Raw genomic sequence first — 23,048 nt, 5'->3', positions numbered from 1 at the left:
TATTTTGTCCCTGCCACTATTTCATGGTTTTACCTTGAAAATTAATCATATCAAATTGACCCCTAAAGGTACACACCAATTGTAGAAGGAGAGTTTAATATCTCATGATATTGGTATATTTGGGAGAAAACACAGACGGAAATTGTACTTGAAGAATTGTTACGGTAAATTCACTTGAAATCCTTACCCATCAAAACCCAAGAGTTTTGGCCAAAAGGTGTGCTGGTAACGGGGATGGAAATATGCTCCAGAAGGAGCAGAGGACCTGATGCTGTCGTAGTGTTGGCCAAGTACTTATGATCAGCCCGGGCAGCTACCACAGTTACACAAACTGTGCTCTGCACACAGCTGATCTGGGAGTTGAAGGTGAGGGTTAAAACCTGTCTGCTCTGCTTGTCAGTTTGCACACACAGCACAAGTCTCATCAGTCCAGACAAAGAGATCCCTTTTTCCTTATAGGAGTTTCTCACAGTGGTTGTCTTTTCCTAACTCTTACAAAGATGACATTTTTTTTTTCCTATTTGGTACAAGAATTTTTACATTTAATATATAGTGATTCATTTCTCAGAAAGTAATACCAGTAACTTTTAGAAGAAAGAAATTTCCATTACACAATAGACTAGAAAGTCTCAAATGCAACTAAGCAGCTATGCTATAGCTCAGTATGTACCGTTGAATTGTTCTGGGCTAGTGTACGTTTCAGTTTAACATAGAACTGCAGTTTGGGTTTTAGAAAGGCAGCAATAGGGGCTCCTGGGTGCCTCAGTCGTGAAGCGTCTGCCTTCGGCTCAGGTCAGGATCCCAGGGTCCTGGAATCGAGCCCCGCATCGGGCTCCCTGCTGAGCGGGAAGCCTGCTTCTCCCTCTCCCACTGCCCCTGCTTGTGTTCCCTCTCTCGCTGTGTCTCTCTGTCAAATAAATAAAATCTTAAAAAAAAAAAGAAAGAAAGGCAGCACTAATTATATTTTGGCTTTTATTCTAGATGGTTAACAGTTAAGGTGACAGTTGAAGCATATTAAGTAAAGGTAGTTAAAATTAAATGATGATCAACACAATCCCTTGCAACCTACATACACTGTATAATGCTTACATGGAATGAAACCAGTGTACTTAATTGGTGTTTTACAGGCACACGCACGTGCACACACACACACACGCAGAGAACTAAAAAACCATCAAAAGCAGTCATTCTACATGTACTATGGTAACACATTAAAAATGCAGTTATACCATAGAACTATAGGAATATGAACAGCACTACTTGATGTAAGATAAAGGTGATTGGTTCTAACACACAGCTAAGCCTGTGTAAGTCATTCTAATAATGGCTTGTAAAAGCATCGGGTTTCCAGTAGAGAAACTACTCTATGAAAATGAGTAAATCTGTCCAAAGTTTCACATCTGTAAAACCAGGATAAGACTACAATGATCTTGAAGTGTGAACAAGATATCCAATCAAAACAGTAGGATTCCAGCCATAATGTAAGATAGAAAGGTCTTCATGCAGCAGATGCTCTCTGGCTCCTAGAAAGCTTCATCTGCATAATATAAAGTTAAGTTGCCCAAGAAGTAAACTGGAGAAGTTCGGTGAAGTTTCCATTGTGCCATGACTTTTAAACCTCAAGAATGGTGTGATCCCATCAGGCTTTTCATAATTCTCGGTGCCATCCGTTTAATAATATGTTCAAAGATAAAAGCAGGCGTGATTGTAATAGTAACTAGAGTGTCAGCTGTCGACATTATGTCTGCAGTCTGAGACGCCTTCAGCCCAGTGACATTCTGCCCGTTGACCTCACAGATGTTACGTTCTGTGAGAAGACCATTTCTGGCTGCAGAACTATCTTTCACTATGGATGTTATCTTTCCATTTTTAAAGATAAAGCCAACATGTCCAGAACTATCCTTATGCATGGTAACTGTCCATTCAGAGGGCCTGTCACGAACAGTCATAGTAATTTTCTCTCCAAAACCCTGTTTGAGCACCTTGTGTGCTTTATCAGCGCTCCAGCCTGTACAGTTTTTCCCATTGATCTGGGGTACTTGGTCCCCAAATCTCAGACTAACCAATGAGGCTGGAGAATTTGCCTGGACCAGCTGAACAAATATACCATTATCTGTTGATTTAAGTCTGAGCCCAATTTTTCCATCTTGATCCTTACACAAAATGACTTCACGAATCCCTTGCTTAATTTCTGTTCTACGAATTCTAACATCGTTACCAGTTACAGGAGTCACCATATAGTTCATACTGGAAGGTCTTGCTACCAACTGCCCCTGAACTGAGGCTCCAGGGACCAAGGCCATATTTGCACTGATTTCTTCTTCATTTAAACTCAGGCCCATGTACTGGGAGAGCTCTGAATACAATTTAGGATAGAGATTTCCATCTTGAGAGATGGGGCATGAGAGATGGGAGCAGAAGATGACATTTTTTTTTTTTTTTTTCCTTTAGAAAATTTGTTTATTCGGGGCATCTGGGTAGCTCAGTCCACTAAGTGTCTCTTTTTTTTTTTTTAATTTTTTTTATTGTTATGTTAATCCCCATACATTATATCATTAGTTTTAGATATAGTGTTCCATGATTCATTGTTTGTGCATAACACCCAGTGCTCCATGCAGAACGTGCCCTCCTCAATACCCATCACCAGGCTAACCCATCCTCCCACCCCCCTTCCCTCTAGAACCCTCAGTTTGTTTTTCAGAGTCCATTGTCTCTCATGGTTCTTCTCCCCCTCCGATTTCCCCCCCTTCATTCTTCCCCTCCTGCTACATTCTTCTTCTTCTTTTTTTCTTTCTTAACATATATTGCATTATTTGTTTCAGAGGTACAGATCTGAGATTCAACAGTCTTGCACAATTCACAGCGCTTACCAGAACACATACCCTCCCCAGTGTCCATCACCCAGTCACCCCATCCCTCCCACCCCACCCCCCACTCCAGCAACCCTCAGTTTATTTCCTGAGATTAAGAATTCCTCATATCAGTGAGGTCATATGATACATGTCTTTCTCTGTTTGACTTATTTCGCTCAGCATAATACCCTCCAGTTCCATCCACATCGTTGCAAATGGCAAGATCTCATTCCTTTTGATGGCTGCATAATATTCCATTGTATATATATACCACATCTTCTTTATCCATTCATCTGTTGATGGACATCTTGGCTCTTTCCACAGTTTGGCTATTGTGGACATTGCTGCTATAAACATCGGGGTGCACGTACCCTTTCGGGTCCCTACTTTTGTATCTTTGGGGTAAATACCCAGGAGCACAATTGCTGGATCATATGGTAGCTCTATTTTCAACTTTTTGAGGAACCTCCATACTGTTTTCCAGAGTGGCTGCACCAGCTTGCATTCCCACCAACAGTGTAGGAGGGTTCCCCTTTCTCCGCATCCCCACCAACATCTGTCATTTCCTGACTTGTTAATTTTAGCCATTCTGACTGGTATGAGGTGGTATCTCATTGAGGTTCTGATTTGGATTTCCCTGATGCTGAGCGATATTGAACACTTTTTCATGTGTCTGTTGGCCGTTTGGATGTCTTCTTTGGAAAAATGTCTGTTCATGTCTTCTGCCCATTTCTTGATTGGATTCTTTGTTCTTTTGGTGTTGAGTTTGATGAGTTCTTTATAGATTTTGGATACTAGCCCTTTATCTGATATGTCATTTGCAAATATCTTCTCCCATTCTGTCAGTTGTCTTTTGGTTTTGTTGACTGTTTCCTTTGCTTTGCAAAAGCTTTTTATCTTGATGAAGTCCCAATAGTTCATTTTTGCCCTTGCTTCCCTTGCCTTTGGCGATGTTTCTAGGAAGAAGTTGCTGCGGCTGAGGTCGAAGAGGTTGCTGCCTGTGTTCTCCTTTAGGATTTTGATGGACTCCTGCCTCACATTGAGGTCTTTCAACCATTTGGAGTCTATTTTTGTGTGTGGTGTAAGGAAATGGTCCAGTTTCATTCTTCTGCATGTGGCTGTCCAATTTTCCCAACACCATTTGTTGAAGAGACTGTCTTTTTTCCATTGGACATTCTTTCCTGCTTTGTCAAAGATTAGTTGACCGTAGAGTTGAGGGTCCATTTCTGGGCTCTCTATTCTGTTCCATTGATCTATGTGTCTGTTTTTGTGCCAGTACCATACTGTCTTGATGATGACAGCTTTGTAGTAGAGCTGGAAGTCTGGAATTGTGATGCCGCCAGCTTTGCTTTTCTTTTTCAACATTCCTCTGGCTATGCGGGGTCTTTTCTGGTTCCATACAAATTTTAGGATTATTTGTTCCATTTCTTTGAAGAAAGTGGATGGTATTTTGATGGGGATTGCATTGAATGTGTAGATTGCTCTAGGTAAGATTGACATCTTCACAATATTTGTTCTTCCAATCCATGAGCATGGAACGTTTTTCCATTTCTTTGTGTCTTCCTCAATTTCTTTCATGAGTATTTTATAGTTTTCTGAGTACAGATCCTTTGCCTCTTTGGTTAGATTTATTCCTAGGTATCTTATGGTTTTGGGTGCAATTGTAAATGGGATCGACTCCTTAATTTCTCTTCCTTCTGTCTTGTTGGTGATTAGGAATGCCACTGACTTCTGTGCATTGATTTTATATCCTGCCACTTTACTGAATTCCTGTATGAGTTCTAGCAGTTTTGGGGTGGAGTCTTTGGGATTTTCCACATAAAGTATCATATCATCTGCAAAGAGTGAGAGTTTGACTTCTTCTTTGCCGATTTGGATGCCTTTGATTTCTTTTTGTTGTCTGATTGCTGTGGCTAGGACTTCCAATACTATGTTGAATAGCAGTGGTGATAGTGGACATCTCTGCTGCGTTCCTGACCTTAGGGGGAAAGCTCTCAGTTTTTCCCCATTGAGAATGATATTCGCTGTAGGTTTTTCATAGATGGCTTTTATGATATTGAGGTATGTACCCTCTATCCCTATACTCTGAAGAGTTTTGATCAAGAAAGGATGCTGTACTTTGTCAAATGCTTTTTCTGCATCTATTGAGAGGATCATATGATTCTTGTTCTTTCTTTTGTTAATGTATTGTATCACGTTGATTGATTTGCAGATGTTGAACCAACCTTGCAGCCCAGGGATAAATCCGACTTGGTCGTGGTGAATAATCCTTTTAATGGACTGTTGGATCCTATTGGCTAGTATTTTGGTGAGAATTTTTGCATCCATGTTCATCAGGGATATTGGTCTGTAATTCTCCTTTTTGATGGGGTCTTTGTCTGGTTTTGGGATCAAGGTAATGCTGGCCTCATAAAATGAGTTTGGAAGTTTTCCTTCCATTTCTATTTTTTTTTTTTTTTTTTTTTTAAAGATTTTATTTATTTATTTGACAGAGAGATAGAGAGAGAGCACAGATAGGCAGAGTGGCAGGCAGAGGGAGAAGCAGGCTCTCTGCCGAGCAGAGAGCCCGATGCGGGGCTCGATCCCAGGGCCCTGGGATCATGACCTGAGCCGAAGGCAGACGCCTAACCGACTGAGCCACTCAGGCGCCCCTTCCATTTCTATTTTTTGGAACAGTTTCAGAAGGATAGGTATTAATTCTTCTTGAAATGTTTGGTAGAATTCCCCTGGGAAGCCATCTGGCCCTGGGCTTTTGTGTTTTGGGAGATTTTTGATGACTGCTTCTATTTCCTTAGTGGTTATAGGTCTGTTCAGGTTTTCTATTTCTTCCTGGTTCAGTTTTGGTAGTTGATACATCTCTAGGAATGCATCCATTACTTCCAGGTTATCTAATTTGCTGGCATAGAGTTGCTCATAATATGTTCTTATAATTGTTTGTATTTCTTTGGTGTTGGTTATGATTTCTCCTCTTTCATTCATGATTTTGTTGATTTGGGTCATTTCTCTTTTCTTTTTGATAAGTCTGGCCAGGGGCTTATCAATCTTGTTAATTCTTTCAAAGAACCAGCTCCTAGTTTCGTTGATCTGTTCTACTGTTCTTTTGGTTTCTATTTCATTGATTTCTGCTCTGATCTTTATTATTTCTCTTCTCCTGCTGGGTTTAGGCTTTATTTGCTATTCTTTCTCCAGCTCCTTTAGGTGTAGGGTTAGGTTGTGTACTTGAGACCTTTCTTGTTTCTTGAGAAAGGCTTGTATTGCTATATACTTTCCTCTTAGGACTGCATTTGCTGCATCCCAAAGATTTTGAATAGTTGTGTTTTCATTTTCATTGGTTTCCATGAATTTTTTTAATTCTTCTTTAATTTCCTGGTTGACCCATTCATTCTTCAGTAGGATGCTCTTTAGCCTCCATGTATTTGAGTTCTTTCCGACTTTCCTCTTGTGATTGAGTTCTAGTTTCAAAGCATTGTGGTCTGAAAATAGGCAGGGGATGATCCCAATCTTCTGGTACCGGTTGAGACCTGATTTATGACCTAGGATGTGATCTATTCTGGAGAATGTTCCATGGGCACTAGAGAAGAATGTGTATTCCGTTGCTTTGGGATGGAATGTTCTGAATATGTCTGTGAAGTCCATTTGGTCCAGTGTGTCTTTTAAAGTCTTTATTTCCTTGTTGATCTTTTGCTTAGACGATCTGTCCATTTCAGTGAGGGGGGTGTTAAAGTCCCCCACTATTATTGTATTGTTGTCAATGTGTTTCTTTGCTTTTGTTATTAATTGGCTTATATAATTGGCTGCTCCCATGTTAGGGGCATAGATATTTACAATTGTTAGATCTTCTTGTTGGATAGACCCTTTAAGTAGGATATAGTGTCCTTCCTCATCTCTTATTACAGTCTTTGGTTTAAAATCTAATTTGTCTGATATAAGGATTGCCACCCCAGCTTTCTTTTGGTGTCCATTAGCATGGTAAATGGTTTTCCACCCCCTCACTTTCAATCTGGGGGTGTCTTTGGGTCTAAAATGAGTCTCTTGCAGACAGCATATCGATGGGTCTTGTTTTTTAATCCAATCTGATAGCCTGTGTCTTTTGATTGGGGCATTTAGCCCATTTACATTCAGGGTAACTATTGAAAGATAGGAATTTAGTGCCATTGTATTGCCTGTAAAGTGACTGTTACTGTATATTGTTTGTGTTCCTTTCTGGTCTATGTTGCTTTTAGGCTCTCTCTTTGCTTAGAGGACCCCTTTCAATATTTGTTGTAGGGCTGGTTTCGTGTTTGCAAATTCCTTTAGTTTTTGTTTGTCCTGGAAGCTTTTTATCTCTCCTTCAATTTTCAATGACAGCCTAGCTGGATATAGTATTCTTGGCTGCATATTTTTCTCATTTAGTGCTCTGAATATGTCCTGCCAGTCCTTTCTGGCCTGCCAGGTCTCTGTGGATAAGTCTGTTGCCAATCTAATGTTTCTACCATTGTAGGTTACATATCTCTTCTCCTGAGCTGCTTTCAGGATTTTCTCTTTGTCTCTGAGACTCGTAAGTTTTACTATTAGATGTCGGGGTGTTGACCTATTTTTATTGATTTTGAGAGGGGTTCTCTGTGCTTCCTGGATTTTGATGCCTGTTTCCTTCCCCAAATTAGGGAAGTTCTCTGCTATAATTTGGTCCATTATACCTTCTGCGCCTCTCTCTCTTTCTTCTTCTTCTGGGATCCCAATTATTCTAATGTTGTTTCTTTTTATGGTATCGTTTATCTCTCGAATTCTGCCCTCGTGATCCAGTAGTTGTTTATCTCTCTTTTTCTCAGCTTCTTTATTTTCCATCATTTGGTCTTCTATCTCACTGATTCTTTCTTCTGCCTCATTTATCCTAGCAGTTAGCGCCCCCATATTTGATTGCACCTCATTAATAGCCTTTTTGATTTCTACTTGGTTAGATTTTAGTTCTTTTACTTCTCCAGAGAGGGTTTCTCTAATAACTTCCATGGTTTTTCCAAGCCCAGCTAGTATCTTTAAAGTGATGATTCTGAACTCTAGATCTGACATCGTACTAATGTCCGTATTGAGTAGGTCCCTGGCAGTTGGTACTACCTCTTGTTCTTTTTGTTGAGGTGATTTTTTCCGTCTTGTCATTTTGTGCAGAGGAGAATAGATTAATGAGAGAACAAAATGCTAGCAGGGTAACAACGTCCCCAGAAAATATACTCTAAACAAATCAGAAAAGACCTGAAGCAGTGGGAAAAGAAAGGGAAAGAGAGAAAAAAGAAAAAGAAAGAAAAAAAGAAAAAAGAAAAAGATAAAGATAAAAACAAACAAAAGCAGAACAAAACAAAACAAAACAAAAACAGAATGTGATCAAATATGATCAGGCTGGTTTATAGATCAGTGCCACACACTAGATTTTGGGTGTATTTTGGTCTGTTAAAAGAAAGTCCCTCCCAAAATTTTAAAGAAAGAAAAACTTATATATGTACAAAAATAAGGGTTGATATGATGAAGGGATGGAATATGACTGTAAAGATGGAAATTATAAAAAATTTTTAAAAAGGATTTGATAAGTTGTTTGAAAAAAGAAAGAAGAGGATTAAAAAAGAAAAGAAAGAAAGAAAAAAGGGAGAGAATGTGATCAGGCAGGGGAGTAGAAAAAAACCATACACTAGAGATTTAGAGTATATTTTGATCTGTTAGAAGAAACTATCTCAAGATTTTAAAGAGAGAACAACTTATATATATATGCCAAAAATACGGGTAACTACTATGAAGGGATAGAATATGACTTTAAAAATGAAAAATAAAAATGTTTTTTTTTTAAAAAAGGGATTGATAAGATGTTGGTTGAAAAAGGGAAAAAGAAAAATTCAAAAAAAAAGAAAAAAAGAAAAAAGAAAAAAGACAGTTAAAAAAAATAATTAACTTTGAAAGACTAAAGAATCATGGTAAAAAAGCCATGAATTCTATGTGCAGTATTCCCCTAGCGCTGGAGTTCTGCCGTTCTCATTGATCGGTAAACTTGGCCTTGGCTGGCTGTTCTCGCTGATCTTCTGGGGGAGGGGCCTGTTGCCGTGGTTCCCAAATGTCTTTGCCAGAGGCAAAATTGCCCCGCCCTTGCCGGTCCGGGCTAAGTAATCTGCTCGGGTTTGCTCTCCGGAGCTTTTGTTCCCTGCAAGCTTTCTGTACAGCTTTGGAGGCGGAGAGTGAAAATGGCGGCCTCCCAGTCTCCGCCCCGGAGGAGCCGAGAACTCGGGGTCCCGCTCCTCAGCGAGCCCCCAGAGAACAGCAGTCAGTCACTCCCGTCTCCCTGGTCTCTGGCCACACTCCGCGCTCACCCGGCCTGTGACCGCACCTTTCTATCTGGCACCCAGCCCCGGGTGGAGTCTCCAAACCCAGCAGATCCCCGTGGTGCGCTCCCGCACCTCTCCTCCCGGGGGAAGAAGGTGAGTCTCCCCGGATCTGCCGCTTGTTGGGTCCCTGCTGGAGGAGCAGTGGCCCGACTGTGCCGCGGATCACGGTTCATAGCAACCCCGAGCTGAGAGCCCGCGCCTGGGCTCCGTCTCTGCAGCCGGCTTCCCCGCTCCGATACCTGGGAGCTCTGCTGCACTCAGGCACCCCAGGTCTTTCTGTGACCCCGAGGGTCCTGAGACCACACTGACCCGCGAGGGTTCCACCCCCCGCTTCGCCACCAGAGTGACGTCCCTCAGCGGAGCAGACTTCTAAAAGTTCCGATTTTGTGCTCCGCGGCTCTATCACTTGCCAGAAGCGGCCGACTGAGGCCCCTCCCCCGCCGTCTATCCTCCTGAATAACGCCTCGGATTCACTTCTCCGCACGTCCTACCTTCCAGAAAGTGGTCGCTTTTCTGTTCAGAGAGTTGTTGCTATTCTTTTCTTCGATCTCCTGTTGAGTTTGTAGGTGTTCAGAATGGTTTGATCCCTATCCAGCTGAATTCCTGAGAGGAGACGAAATCCAGGTCTCCTACTCCTCTGCCATCTTGCTCCACCTCCCCAGAAGATGACATTTTAATGGCAGTGGCCCTGGGTATATCTTTCCTAATTGTTGTGTCCAGACAGACATCTGCATTTTTTAGTTTGACCTAGCCTAAAGCAGGGATGAGCCGTTTGTAAGGCAGAGACACTTGAAGTCAGGTGATTTAGAATTGGTTCCTTGAAGCTTTGTGTAGGTGGAAAAAGTTATTTTAGTCAGCAGCTGGGTATTCCTGGATAGAGAAAAGTTCAAGCTCTTAGTAGAAAGTGATAAGCAGGAGCTACTTTCAGGCTTGGCAATCAAAATTGGTAAGAGGCTTAGGGCAAGATAGGGCACCATTTCCAGCAGAAATGATGGCAGAAGCATAGTCTGAGGCTAACTAACATATCATGGTTTGGTACTGAGTTGCTCAGAGATTTGGTGAGACTTGAGTGGGCAAGTTGCTTGTCTTAAATAAGATATTAAAAAGTGGGGGCACCTGGGTGGCTCAGCTGGTTAGGCGTCTGCCTTCAACTCAGGTCATAATCCTAAGGTCCTGGGATCGAGTCCCGCATCGGGCTCCCTGCTTAGTGGGGAGACTTCCTCTCCCTCTGCCTCTGCCTCTGCCGCTCCCCTTGCTGCTCTCTCTCTCTCTAACAAATAAATAAAATCTTTTAAAAAAAGATATTAAGAAGTGAATATTAAAGCTAGAACAAGAATTTTTGTACCATTTTTCTTTAATTTGTGCTCTGATACCTCTTAAGGGTATGGATTTACTCTCCTCAAATATTAGTACTACTCATAATTGATTATTAAAATATTAAAAATATTAACCAACATTGGCTTCTAATACTTTCCATTTCCCAAGTACTGTGTTAAGTGCATTGTATTTTTAGTCTCATTTAATCCTCATAATATCTCTGTGAGGTGAATGACATTTTCTTATTTAGTAATTTAGGAACCTGACTGAGGTTTAGAGAGGCTAAGTCATTGCAGATACACACAGAAGTGACAAGGTGAGATGAACCCAAGACATAGTTTTTAAAAAATTACATCATCGCCCTAAGCTACCTTTTCGCTATGATTAGAAATGTTTTGGTGAAAACATTAAAATGTACCAAGCATGAGAAAGCTTCTTCAATGATTCTACACTATATAAACTACAAATATTAGATAATATTAATATCTTAATTTGGGTTGTCTTGGAGAGAGTCAAGGATTCAAGTTCACATGACTTACCTGTGTGGTGATCCTGGGAAACAACATGAGAAAGTGATGTAGGAAGGGACAGAAACCAGTTAAAAAGGTGGGTTATCAAGCAGGTTACAATTGTGAACTTCTGAAGCTTGATCCCACTGGAGAACTCTGGAAACTAGTGTAGGAAATATTATGCTATATGGGAGAGATAAAAGGTGCATTATCTGTCAATTCTCACTAGATGTTGGTTGAGGTTATATTCCAGGGGGCATTAATTCTCTAGCAGGTCTAGCCTTTCGTGTAGGGGCAGAGCAGGGCTGGGCAGCCAGAAGAAGCCCTCAGTGCTGCTGGCTGATATTTGGGCCACTTACACTGAAATTGTGTAGGCTCAGGTGACATGATGGGACAACAGTAGCTACTACAATTAATAGTCATCTCTATTTCTTAATTCATACCTGAGGATTTTCCTGCTCTACTCTGGCAAATTATAATCTCCTCCGAAGGTCTGTAGCATTTTATTTTTACCATTCTCATAAAAGTTACTAATTACTTACCATCATGATTTGTTAAAATTTGTGTACAAGTTTTCACTCTTAAAAAACCAAAATGAATGAAGGCAGGTACCACACTATAGACCATGTGTATATCATAGACCTGGCTTTGGGTCTTCTTTTTAGGCCCTCAATATTTATAGTTTATCTGCATTTGATCCTCTTTTTCACTAATTTATTTGGAAGTGTAAGCCAAAATTTTGTTTTTGAAACCCTTCATTTATTGTGCTGCATTCTCATAAATCCTTACTTAGATGGTCCCTAAACTGTTTCCGACTCTAACTTCAGTTCTGAGAATCAAACTTGCATTGTAGTTCAACATCTGTCCTTCAGAATTTTGAATCTTATCAGGCTAAAATCAGACTGTTCATTTTATGTGGCCTCTGCTGAATGTTTTATTCCACTTACCACTTTTTTCTACCCTTCTCTGTGCCTCAGGAGGCTGATATATATGTTCTACATCGAGGGACCTCCTTATTCTCCCACATCTAGTTGAGTTTTGCCTTTGGAAAGAATTGCCAGGGATCACATGAGAGAGAAGAGAGAAGTCAGGATATTCCTTCTTTTGGGTCCTACCTTCTGGGTCACCGTTGGCTAGCTGAGTCCTGCTCCTCTTCCGAGACCCAGTTCATTTGGCTTTTTCAATCTCTTAGTTCTGAAAAGTGCTTTCTCCTCTCTTCATTTTAGGCTTTAGTCTGAGCAGAGGCCCATTGTTTCTATCTCAGATATATTAAATTCTAACTAGAGTTTTACCTGCTCCTTGGCCACATTTTTATAAGTGGTGGGTAGTCTCAATTAAATTCTCCTCGAATCACCAAATTTGAACATGCCATTTCTTTCCCAAAGAATGTGCCAGACTGATAAACCAACTAATGAATACTTTTTTCTTCCCTTAATTATGTTACCATCTTGCCAGTCCTGAAAAAGAAATGACCATCTTGAATTCTTTCTTTCTCTGTTTACTTTGGATTACCAATCAATCGCCAAATCACACTTACTCTGAATGTAACTAATTGCCTTATCTTATTTCCATCCTACTACTTTGTAATATTTAAATTAACAAAATAAATTCTGTACTGTGTCTGCAAATTCCAGTTTCTAATCTTTCCAGTATCTTATCTATACTTCTAAATTATAAAGTTGATCATATTTTCTTTAGTGTTTTTTAGTGACCTTTTTGTTATAAAAAAATAAAATGTATTTCTAAAATAAAATGTTCCCTTTATACATAAAAAGAAATTCTGTACTATTCAAATTACTTGTACAAAACTCAGTGCTGAAAAATACTGAAATTCAGTATATATCTCAGTTTGTCTTATTTTGTTTTTACTTTCCTACTCATCTCAATCCTCCCCTCTTTTAGCTTATTACTCCTATGACTAGGCCATTTTTCTCTTTGTTCTTTTATGGTGAATGAGATTTTTATTTAAAAATCTTTACATTAGATCAAAATAATTGAAGAGATATTTTCACCTAACACTTAAAATCTCTTATATTTACTCATATCTATTCAGTATCCTAGAGCAGTAATTCTTTCTTTGAATTGGTTACCACAATCAAAGTAAGGAGGTTTGTTGTTTTTGTTTATAGTGGCTTAGAATTTCTATTTTTAAGTCTTTTTTTTTTACATTTTATTTTCAAGTTCATTAATTACAGGGGAAAAAAGATACTACAAAATAATAGGAAAGATGATACACCAAAAATATATAGTAATTAATTTACCTAGATATATCTAGCAATATAGTTTGGAAATGTATAAAACAAAAACTTATAGAATTATAAACTTTCAGAAAAGGACAAATCCACAACCATGTGTAAAGCAAGAACTTAAAGAGTTATAAGCAAAAATTTACACATATCTATCAGAAACAGATGAATCAAGTGTATCAATCTGTTTTGTAATTTTATTAAAAGAGGTTCTTTTACTTGAGTATGGTTGACATACAATGTTACATTAGTGTTCTATTTATCTGGTTTTAATTGTGATTCTATTGCCAGAGATTTAGATAAAATAAATCTAAGGTGGCACTTAATTTCTGTAATTTCCAAAAAATCCTTTAGTATACTTGTCCATCCTGGTTTGGGAATCACTGTTCTGTAATTAGGCCTTAAAAGTCCATATACTTAAATCTGTTTATGATCTGACCAGGGAATCTCTAGAAATCTCAGTTACCTAATCACTGAAAATAATGTTGAGATATTGAGAAGGTGTGTAAAGTCCCACTTATTGGCTTAAGTTTAAAATGTAGACATGTAAATATAAAAATGAGAAAGTTTGACTTAGACACTCCCAAAGATTGCTTGCAAATTTGACATTATACCAGTTCAAGGGTTGAGTTTTTTGTGGTTATTGATCTTCAAATGCTCACTGTATTGAGCAATAAAGAAGTATAACAAATGTACAAAATGGTAACCTCCAATTCTTACTAGTGCTGGAATCAACACACCAGAGCCCATTGCCTGACATGACACTTTCCACTAATTTTTAAAAACTCCCCTTTTGTAAAAATGGAAATTAATGTTACCTATTTGCAGAATTTGGAGGAGAATGTGTGCAAATCACTGGCTCAGAGTAGATAATAAAAAGTGTTATTTCTCCTGCAGAAATATATAATCTAATTAGGGAGCCAAAGCAGAGAAACACAAAATAATTATAAATGCAATGTGGTCAGGGTCAGTGAAGGACTTCTCAGTGTGGGTTCAGCCAGCTTCTCCCTCCTACACCTCAGGTTTTCTCATCTACCTAGGGGAGAATATCAAAAGAGGTTGAGTTCAACAGTAGGTTTTCCGCTGTTCCTATGGCAACCAACTGAAAATAATCACAACACTTTACTTCAATCCTTAAAGCAATTTAGTCAGCAATATTTGCTGAGCACCCACTGTGTGCAGAGAAATGTACTGGAAGTTTATGGCAACAAGAAATTTTATTGTCCTAAGTGGAAACTGCTAGGAAAAAATAACTTTCTCTACAAATATAGCCTCTGAAAAAAAGTTTATAAAAATCTGCCTCATTATCTGCACATTAGGGTTTTAGATTTACCTTGTGCTGTAAGTGTCTCTTTGCAAACATCTGCACCTATAGTTACCAAGGTAAGAGTGGAATTTGGCTCTACACTGAAAATGATTTGAGTTAGTTGAGACAACCGTTGAATACTGTTTTACCAATACCAGTGGACTTCTCTCTAGAATTTTCTCCTGGGAGTATAGATACACCTAAATGCAAATGTAGGAAAATGCTGTTTCCGAGTTTTGCCTTTTTTTGGAAGATCCTAGGACAATGAGGTTAAACAGGAAGAATGTCATTAAATAATAGCGAGTAATAAAATAGTTATGATGACCTTTCTCATAAAAGCCGGCTATGTGAGGACTACCTACAGACTGTCAGATAAAGAACTTAAACATCTTTCTTCTATCTTCTCACAGCTGTGTGTGGCCAGTCCACATCAAGCTAGAACAAATACCAGGTGTCTCCCACTGACCTTCTTATCTATTCAAAATTCTTAGTAATGTGTTGCCTTGACACCCATCTTTTTTTTTTTTTTTAAGATTTTATTTATTTGACAGAGAGAGACACAGCGAGAGAGGGAACACAAGCAGGGGCAGTGGGAGAGGGAGAAGCAGGCTCCCCTCAGAGCAGGGAGCCCGAAGCAGGGCTCCATCCCAGGACCCTGGGATCATGACCTGAGCCGAAGGCAGACGCTTAACGACTGAGCCAGCCAGGCGCCCCAACACCCATCTTTAATTCACCATTTTCCAGAGCAGCTTTCCACTGAGATTTATTTCACTCTGATTGATTTTACATGTATAATATTGTGTATGCTCTTTTATCCATTTGCGTATTGCTCCAATTAACCTCAACAAGAAGAATTAGTGAAATATGATGACATGGAATACTGATGCATGTTTATTTAAGCTGTGTACATTTATTTGATATTAAATGCCATTTTTTCTTACTACACAATAAGCAGAAGTTCCTTATATTAAGAAATAGAAAATATCAAGAACAAGTATGAATAGTAAAATGATCCATAACTTAATACTCTTGGACTTTGATGATTAACATCGAGGTATATAAATTTTTTGCTTTTATTGTTAAAAAATGAGATTGCAGTTTTTACATAATTTATAACCTCCTTTTATATTTACTGATATATCACTGATCATCTTTACACATTGTTATGGACTAGATTGTGTCCTCCCCCCCATTCATTGAAACCCCAACCCCCACTGTTCCTATATTTGGAAAGAGGGTCTCTAAAGAAGGTATTAAGGTTAAAAGAGGTCATAAGGCTAGTGGCTCTAATCTGACAGGTTTAGTGTCCTTAGTAAGAAGAGGAAGAGGTACCAGAGTACTTTCTCTGAGCATAGAGAACATTTTATGTGAGACGCAGTGAGAAGGTGCTCTCTGCAAGCCTAGGAAAGAGTTCTCACCAGAAACCAACCCTTCTGGCACCTTGATCTTGGACTTCCAGCCTCCAGAACTATGAGAAAATAAATTTCGGTTCCTTGAGTCACCTAGCCTGTGGTGTTTTGTTATAGCAATCTGAGCAGACTATACATATACTAATAAATGTGTTTCTATAACATTTTAATCATGGCATGGAATCTTTGTATGTCGTAATTTATTTTTACTTTCCTATTATTAAATATTTCAATTACCTAAATATATTTCAATCTTAACATTTATTTATTTTCATAGGAAAAATTTCCAGAAATATTTCTGAATATAAAGTAATGCACATTTCTAAATACTTTTGATTCATATTGGTAACTGTTAGTCCAATCTATACTTCTGTGACTTGTGTGAGAGTGTGACTCTTTCACTGTATCTCTACTCATAAAGGAGTTATCACTTTTAAATCTTTGTAAATCTGGTAGTCAAAAATTACATCTGTTTTATTTTTTTACTCAATTTGATTTTTTAAATGTAATTTGTAGTGAATTGATTATATTTGTGATTATATTTGTAGTGATTTGATAGCTAATTTTTATTAGCCTTTCTGTGTCTCAACTTTGTGACTTGGTCTATGCATATCCTTATAGGTATTTATTTTTTAAATTACAAGAAAAATATGCTTGTGTTTATCTATTTTTGTATTGAAAGAAAATTATGTGCAGAGCCAAGAGATTGTTGTAAATGACATTTATTTCAGTGACATGAGAAACACATTTATCTGTGATAAGTTGGTATTTGAGTGGGAGTTGAGTATAGAGAGCATGGGAAATATTTTATTTCCACATCACCATTTTCTTATGTTTTTGATTCTAGCTGCTGCTTCTCATAAAGTTTTTACTTCTTCTGTTAATACCTTCTGTGATGTTTCCCAGGGTATTTTACACACTCTAGTTAGTCAATATCCTGTATCCTTTTGCTGATTAATATTTTAAATCTGTAACCTCTTATGTTCATCTGAACCCAATCTGACTCTTAGGAGTTCTCTCAAAGAATGACCTCACCATCCGCTCAGATTCTTATATCAATAACATGGATGCCATCTTTGACTCATTTATCTTCAATTTACAACATCTAATGAGCCAGTACTTTGATTATTTCAACAAACATTTATTGATGTGCTGCACTATGTCAGATAATGTTCTAGACTTTCGGGGTATAGCAGGAAACAAAACAAATTAAGTCCTTGTTTTTGCAGAGCTTATGTAAATGGGTGTATGTATTAGTCAGGGTCCAGTCAGAACACAGAAATGAACATAGAATATTTAATTTAAAGAATTATTAACTAATTACAGGCAGCTACTATTAAGGGATAAAGAGAACCCTATAGAATACAAGAATAATAGATATAGAGACCAGCTACTACTTCCAGGGCTGAGAGCTTAACCAAAGGAAGAAACAAAGTTGGACAAGATTTCCCACCCCAAAGACTGAGATTCATACCTTCCTGGAAAGAATCTGGATGTAGTCCCATTGGATGGTAGGGAATTTGGCTGAGGAGCCACTTGCAAGGGCTCTGGCAAATAGGAAACTGCCTGATGGGGAATGATGTGCTTAGAAGCCACCCATTGGGGCACCAGAAAGACATCCTGAGATGCTTCCCACTGGAGTGCCACCAAGACTTGCTGAGAAGCTTTTCACTGGGTATCTGGTAAATTTTGTTGGCAAGCCTGCTGGGGTGCGATTGAAATTCCCTGGGAGTCCCCCCACCTTGCCTACACCACCTATGAAACTCATGGAGAGCGAATGCCACGGATGTCCTGCATACCAGTGGTGGCTGTGCAGTGAAGAACAGGAGCAAAAGCATACCAGGGCTAGAACCACCCCTCTTGCAGTGTTGTTGTTCTTCTTGTTCTTCTTTTTTATTAGAGAGAGAGAGACAGAAAGAGAAGGAGGGGTCAAGGGAGATGGAGAGAAAGAATCTTAAGCTCCATGCTGGGTGTGGAGCCCAACATGGGGCTCCATCTCAAGACCCTGAGATCATGACTGAACTGAAATTAAGAGTCAGATGCTTAACCCACTGAGCCGTCCAGTGCCCATCTTGTTCTCTTTACTTACAGTTTAACATTGTGCCAACTGGCAAAGTAGAAATGTTTGCAAGATTCAGATTCAGGGTCACAAACAAAGCAAAGAAGAATTTTTAGCTTAGAGGCAAATAGTTGTTAAGTGGCACAGTCCACTTCTTTGGTTATAGTAACAAAACAACTCTCTGCTTCCATTTAACCAGGTAGAGCTACAATTAAAGTTGTCAACTATTCCCTGAAATGTGAAGAAAATGATTACCAAGAGTCATTTTATCCATTGCTAGCTCTACTAAATTACTCTTCAAATTCTGTCCTTCTGTACAAGGATATAGAAGAAGAAAATAACTAGCATATATAAACACATGCATAGAGAAGCAAAGAGAAAATAAACAAAGCTACTGTGTATCTTGATTCTGTAACTGGTCAAAAGTCTGTAATTGGCCTATGATTACCTTTTTCTACTACCATTCTGTATTACCTTGCTCTCAACAGGAACCTCAGTTGGTTGGGGTTTTACCTGTTGAAGTTATTCAAACACTGATTTCCATTCCCAAAGGATCTGATTGTTCAACAGTCCCTTTTTGGCTTGCTTTAGTTTTTTTTAATTTTCTTTTTAAGTACTAAAAGTCATTTGAGTGATTTTCCTGGATTCTAGATATAGTACTCTTTTCCCTCAATTGTATAGTATTTACCCAATTTCTCCTTGGTAATTGGGATCAACACTCCAGCCAGTAAGATAACTCCTTTTTTTCTTCCTGCTGAATCAGTGGCATTAAGAGCCCCAAATGGCAGGCCCACCTTAAAATTTAATGGAACCATTATTGTGTTTCATGGTGAAAGCATTCCTCCCTTGGGGACCAATACCTCCAAACCAACAGAGTTCAAAGTTTTCAGGAGAGAAGCAGAAGTTATGGGAGTGCCTTATTAAGTTGAAGAGTGAGAGGAGCCAGTGCGGTGATTACCCTTTGATTCCAGGACCCATGTATTCTCGATCTGGGGGAGATAGCACAGTACTATGATCTCTCATTCAAAGAATAGTCACCATCCTCTAAGACAAGTCAGTTGCTTCCCAGCTGGCACCAAATCTGAGTTTTCAGTAAGTCATTACACCTTCAGATTAGACCACCTGATTCTAGGTGTTGGAGTATATGGTAAGATCAATTATTTCCATAGCCTTGAGACTTTGCCCCATGACATTTGCTATGAAATGAGTTCCTTTAACAGAAATAAATGCTGTGCAGAATGCGATGCTGATGGATAAGGAATTCATTTATGAGTTTGTGGATATTTGTGCTGCCAGATGAATTACTGGCATGACAAGCAATTCCATATCCAGAGTATGTGTCTATTCCAAGTGAGATGGGCTTTTGACCCTTTTATTATGAATTAGATTCAGTGTACTCAATCTGTCACCAGGTGGCTGGCTAGTGCCCTGGGAATTGGTGCCATATCAGGATTTTAGTGTTGTTCTCTGCTTTTTGCAGATTAGGCACTCAGTAGGAACAGTTGCCAGGTTAGTGTTACTAAGGGCCCATATGTCCATGATGTTGAGCCCTTATGCAGTTCCATTTATGCCTCCATGGCCACTTCACTTTGGCACTCATTCAGAAAGTACTGGGATTTCTGGGAAAAGAAGTTGACCAACATCCATAGAGCACGTCATATTGTCTACCTGATTATCATGAGCCCCTTCAATACTGGCTGCACTTTGGGAGGCTGCTTGTTTATTTTGTTCTGATCACTGGTATATCAGTGCCGCCTTTAATGGATGATGTGCTCATCTTGTCTTTGATGGCTAAATGTTGCCACTTGGCCTGTGTTATCCAGAGTGCATAACATCCACTGGAATCAAAAATATTTTCTCAATGATGGTATTCCAATAGCCATATAAGGCTTATAAAAGAGATTAACTATCAAAAACAGAAATGCCCAATTCACTTATGTATTTCTCCATGCCTTAGTGAAAGGAGTATCTCCTGTGCTGCTTTGGAGGATGTATCTGGGATGAGTTTGTAGGTCACATGTGATAAATCCATGCCAACATTCTTACAGCCTTAAGACTTTAATTCTTATAAAATTTAATTCCTATATCCTTAAGACTTTTTAATTCCCTCACTACATCATGCCCGAGAGTTTGGGAATATGAACCTCATCTATGGTAGGCCACAAATGAAATCAGGTTTCAGTCAGTCAACTGAGGAAGCTGGTAGAGCCACCTCCATCTCCATGAAGTAATACCTTTAATCTGGAATCTCTACTAAGTGCACCAATATCAATGAGATACTAATATGAAATCTATCTGAGAAATCAGTGAGGTATCGGTTTGACTTCTGAGAATCAGTAAATAGAAAACCCAGCTCTCCAGTTTTCAGACTGTAATTTTAGCTGAGGATGAAAAGATGTGTTTGGCATTTTCTTTCAGTAAATGCTCCAGTGAAGATATTATATAGTATTTTTAGTCACTAACAGTGCTGTAACAATCAAGTTCAGCAGCCACTTGAGTCCCAAGATGTTTGTTTTGGTTGGTGTATTTTCACAATCGGTGACAGGGGGCAGTTTCATTAATTTTGATTCTACTGCATGCCATGCATTACACAAATTCTATTCACTCTTGAAAGGATCTGGGACTTGAGCTCAAAACCAACACCACAACCAAACCAGTACTAAAATTCCATCTTTGAGGGTCTATCTCCTGGAAATACTTCCAGTACCAGTTCTATCCAGTCAAGAGACAGAAATTGCACTACTAATTTGAATAGGAAAAATATTAATGTGAAGGATATGAAGAATTTAACTTAACACAAAGACTTATTAACTCCAAAGGGGAATTACAATTAAGCAGTAAATTGTATTGAGTTTTCTGTTATTGCTATAACAAATTACCACAAACTTAGTGACGTAGAAAAATTTACAGTGTTATAGTTCTGTTTGTTTGAGGTCCGGCTTGTACTTTACTGAACTGAATTTAAGATGTCAGGAGGGCTGTGTTCAGTAGTGGAGAATCCATTTCCTTGCCTTCTCCAGCTTCTAAAGGCCACTTATACTCTGCTTCATGACCGCTTCCTTCATCTTCAAAGCCAGCTATGATTTAATCCTTTTTATGTTGCATTTTTCTGGTCCTTCTTCCATCATCATATCCCTCTCTGACTACAGTTGGGAAAATTTCTTCATTTTTAAGGGCTCATGTAATTACATTGGACAGACCCAGATAATACAGGATAATTTCCCATCTCAAAATTGATAACCTTAATCACATCTGTAAGTTTCCTTGTTCCATGTAAAGTAGCTTGTCTCTGGTTCCAGGGATTAGGGATAGACATCTTTGAAGGGGATATTTTTTGGGCTGCTATAAGATCTCTAAAGAATCCAAGAAAAAAATTTTAAAGGAGCAGCTGCTACCTCTGTAGCTAAAGCAGAGTATAAAGGAAGGAACAAATTTGGAAAAGAACATCCTCTGTGGTTGAGACTTATGCCTCATTAGCGAAAGTAAAATATGTAGATGGAAATGGGCAGAAATCGTTCCAAACTTTGATGTTTTCTCTGTCTGGTGGGCAAGATAAAAAATGAACACATAAATGAATAAGTTATTTTAATAGTATTATATGTGCTGAAGAAAGTATAAAAGTATCATATGATAAAATGTTATTGGGAGAAGTGACTAATTTAGATTTGTTGGTCAAGAAAAAAATCTTCTTTAAAAAGTCACATTAGCAGATACTTCATTGGTGTTAAGAAGCTAGCCTTGCAAAGATCTGTAGAAAGAGAAATGCAAAGCTCCCCTCTCCCCTGAGTAGCAACAAATACGGTGACTTTGTGGAGTACTAAGAGGGGCTATAGGTCTGGATCTTGGTGGTGAGGGGAAGAGTGAAGGATATTACATTAAAGAGGTAAGGAGTCAGGTACTACAGAGCTCTGTAAGCCAGGAGACAGTAAGTAAAGTTTCAAGTTTTCATCAGAATAAGATGAAAAGCAATTAACAGGTTTTGACAATGTAGTAACATGACCGGATTTATATATTTTTTAAAGATTATTCTTGTTACTGTATGGACAATAGATTGTGTCTTACTGATTTTTCTGTCTGCTCTTTGAAATGTGAGTTATTTGTGGTCAGGGACTGTGCCATTATTGTTGTCATCTTTAGAATCTGGCACATTACTTAAAACTTGGTAGATGCTCTATACGGTCTTTTGAATAAATGAATGAATGAGTGAATAAATTAAATAAATGAAATGAAACTGCTTCTCAACAGGCAGTGGTCAAGAGTGAGAAAGGAGTGCCAAGTGTTAGCAAAAATGTACAGAGCATTCTTCTGAACAAGACCAGTCTTCCATGGTGATGATAGGGACATGGAGATTAATCCAGCTAGCATATTGCCTATCATCCAAATGCCTGCTAAAGGAGTGAGCATCTATTTGACTTTTTCCAATTTTGAGTTTCCTCCTGAGCATTAATACTGATGGAGACAAGTTAAATAAAATGGTTATATCACTCCATAATGAATACTTTAATAACGCTGGCTCTAAGTAAAGATCATCCAACAAGCAATTAGATAGCAGCACCAGGATATTCTTTCTAGAGAATAGGTTGAAGTTAGTTCATTTATACATAAATCATACTCTTACTACTCATGAATCTCATTTATTTTCTACAGCATAAATTCTTCCCAAACTACTTCCCAAACTTTCTTCCGAGACTGTTTAAAGCAGATACAGTTTTGCAACGACTGAGCCACCCAGGCGCCCCAATAAATAAAATCTTTAAAAAAAATAAAAAAAATAAAAAAAATAAAAATGGTAGAAAGGTAAGTGGTCTTACATACTAAATGCGTGTTGCTAAAATGCCAGACTGTTTAACATCCAGACTGGTTAGAAGAACTATGAGTATAGCAAGCAGAGAAATGGGTGTGCAAACAAGAAAGAATGTTGACTGTGAAGGTAGACTTTACAGAATGCTGAATTGAAAGAGGGGAGACAAAAGAATAGTCATGGAAGAGAATATTGAATTTTAGTCTTG

At 38.6% G+C, this 23,048-nt stretch overlaps 1 pseudogene; it reads right to left on the bottom strand.

Annotated features, from left to right (window-relative positions):
• Positions 1–983: 983 nt before the first annotated feature.
• Positions 984–2,784, bottom strand: LOC118541213 (syntenin-1 pseudogene; annotated as a pseudogene).
• Positions 2,785–23,048: the final 20,264 nt, after the last annotated feature.

This window comes from Halichoerus grypus, chromosome 5, assembly GCF_964656455.1.
Source record: "Halichoerus grypus chromosome 5, mHalGry1.hap1.1, whole genome shotgun sequence".
Taxonomy (NCBI): Eukaryota; Metazoa; Chordata; class Mammalia; order Carnivora; family Phocidae; genus Halichoerus; species Halichoerus grypus.
The sequence above is the reverse complement of the archived record's forward strand: the minus strand, read 5'-3'. Positions and strand labels throughout refer to the sequence as shown.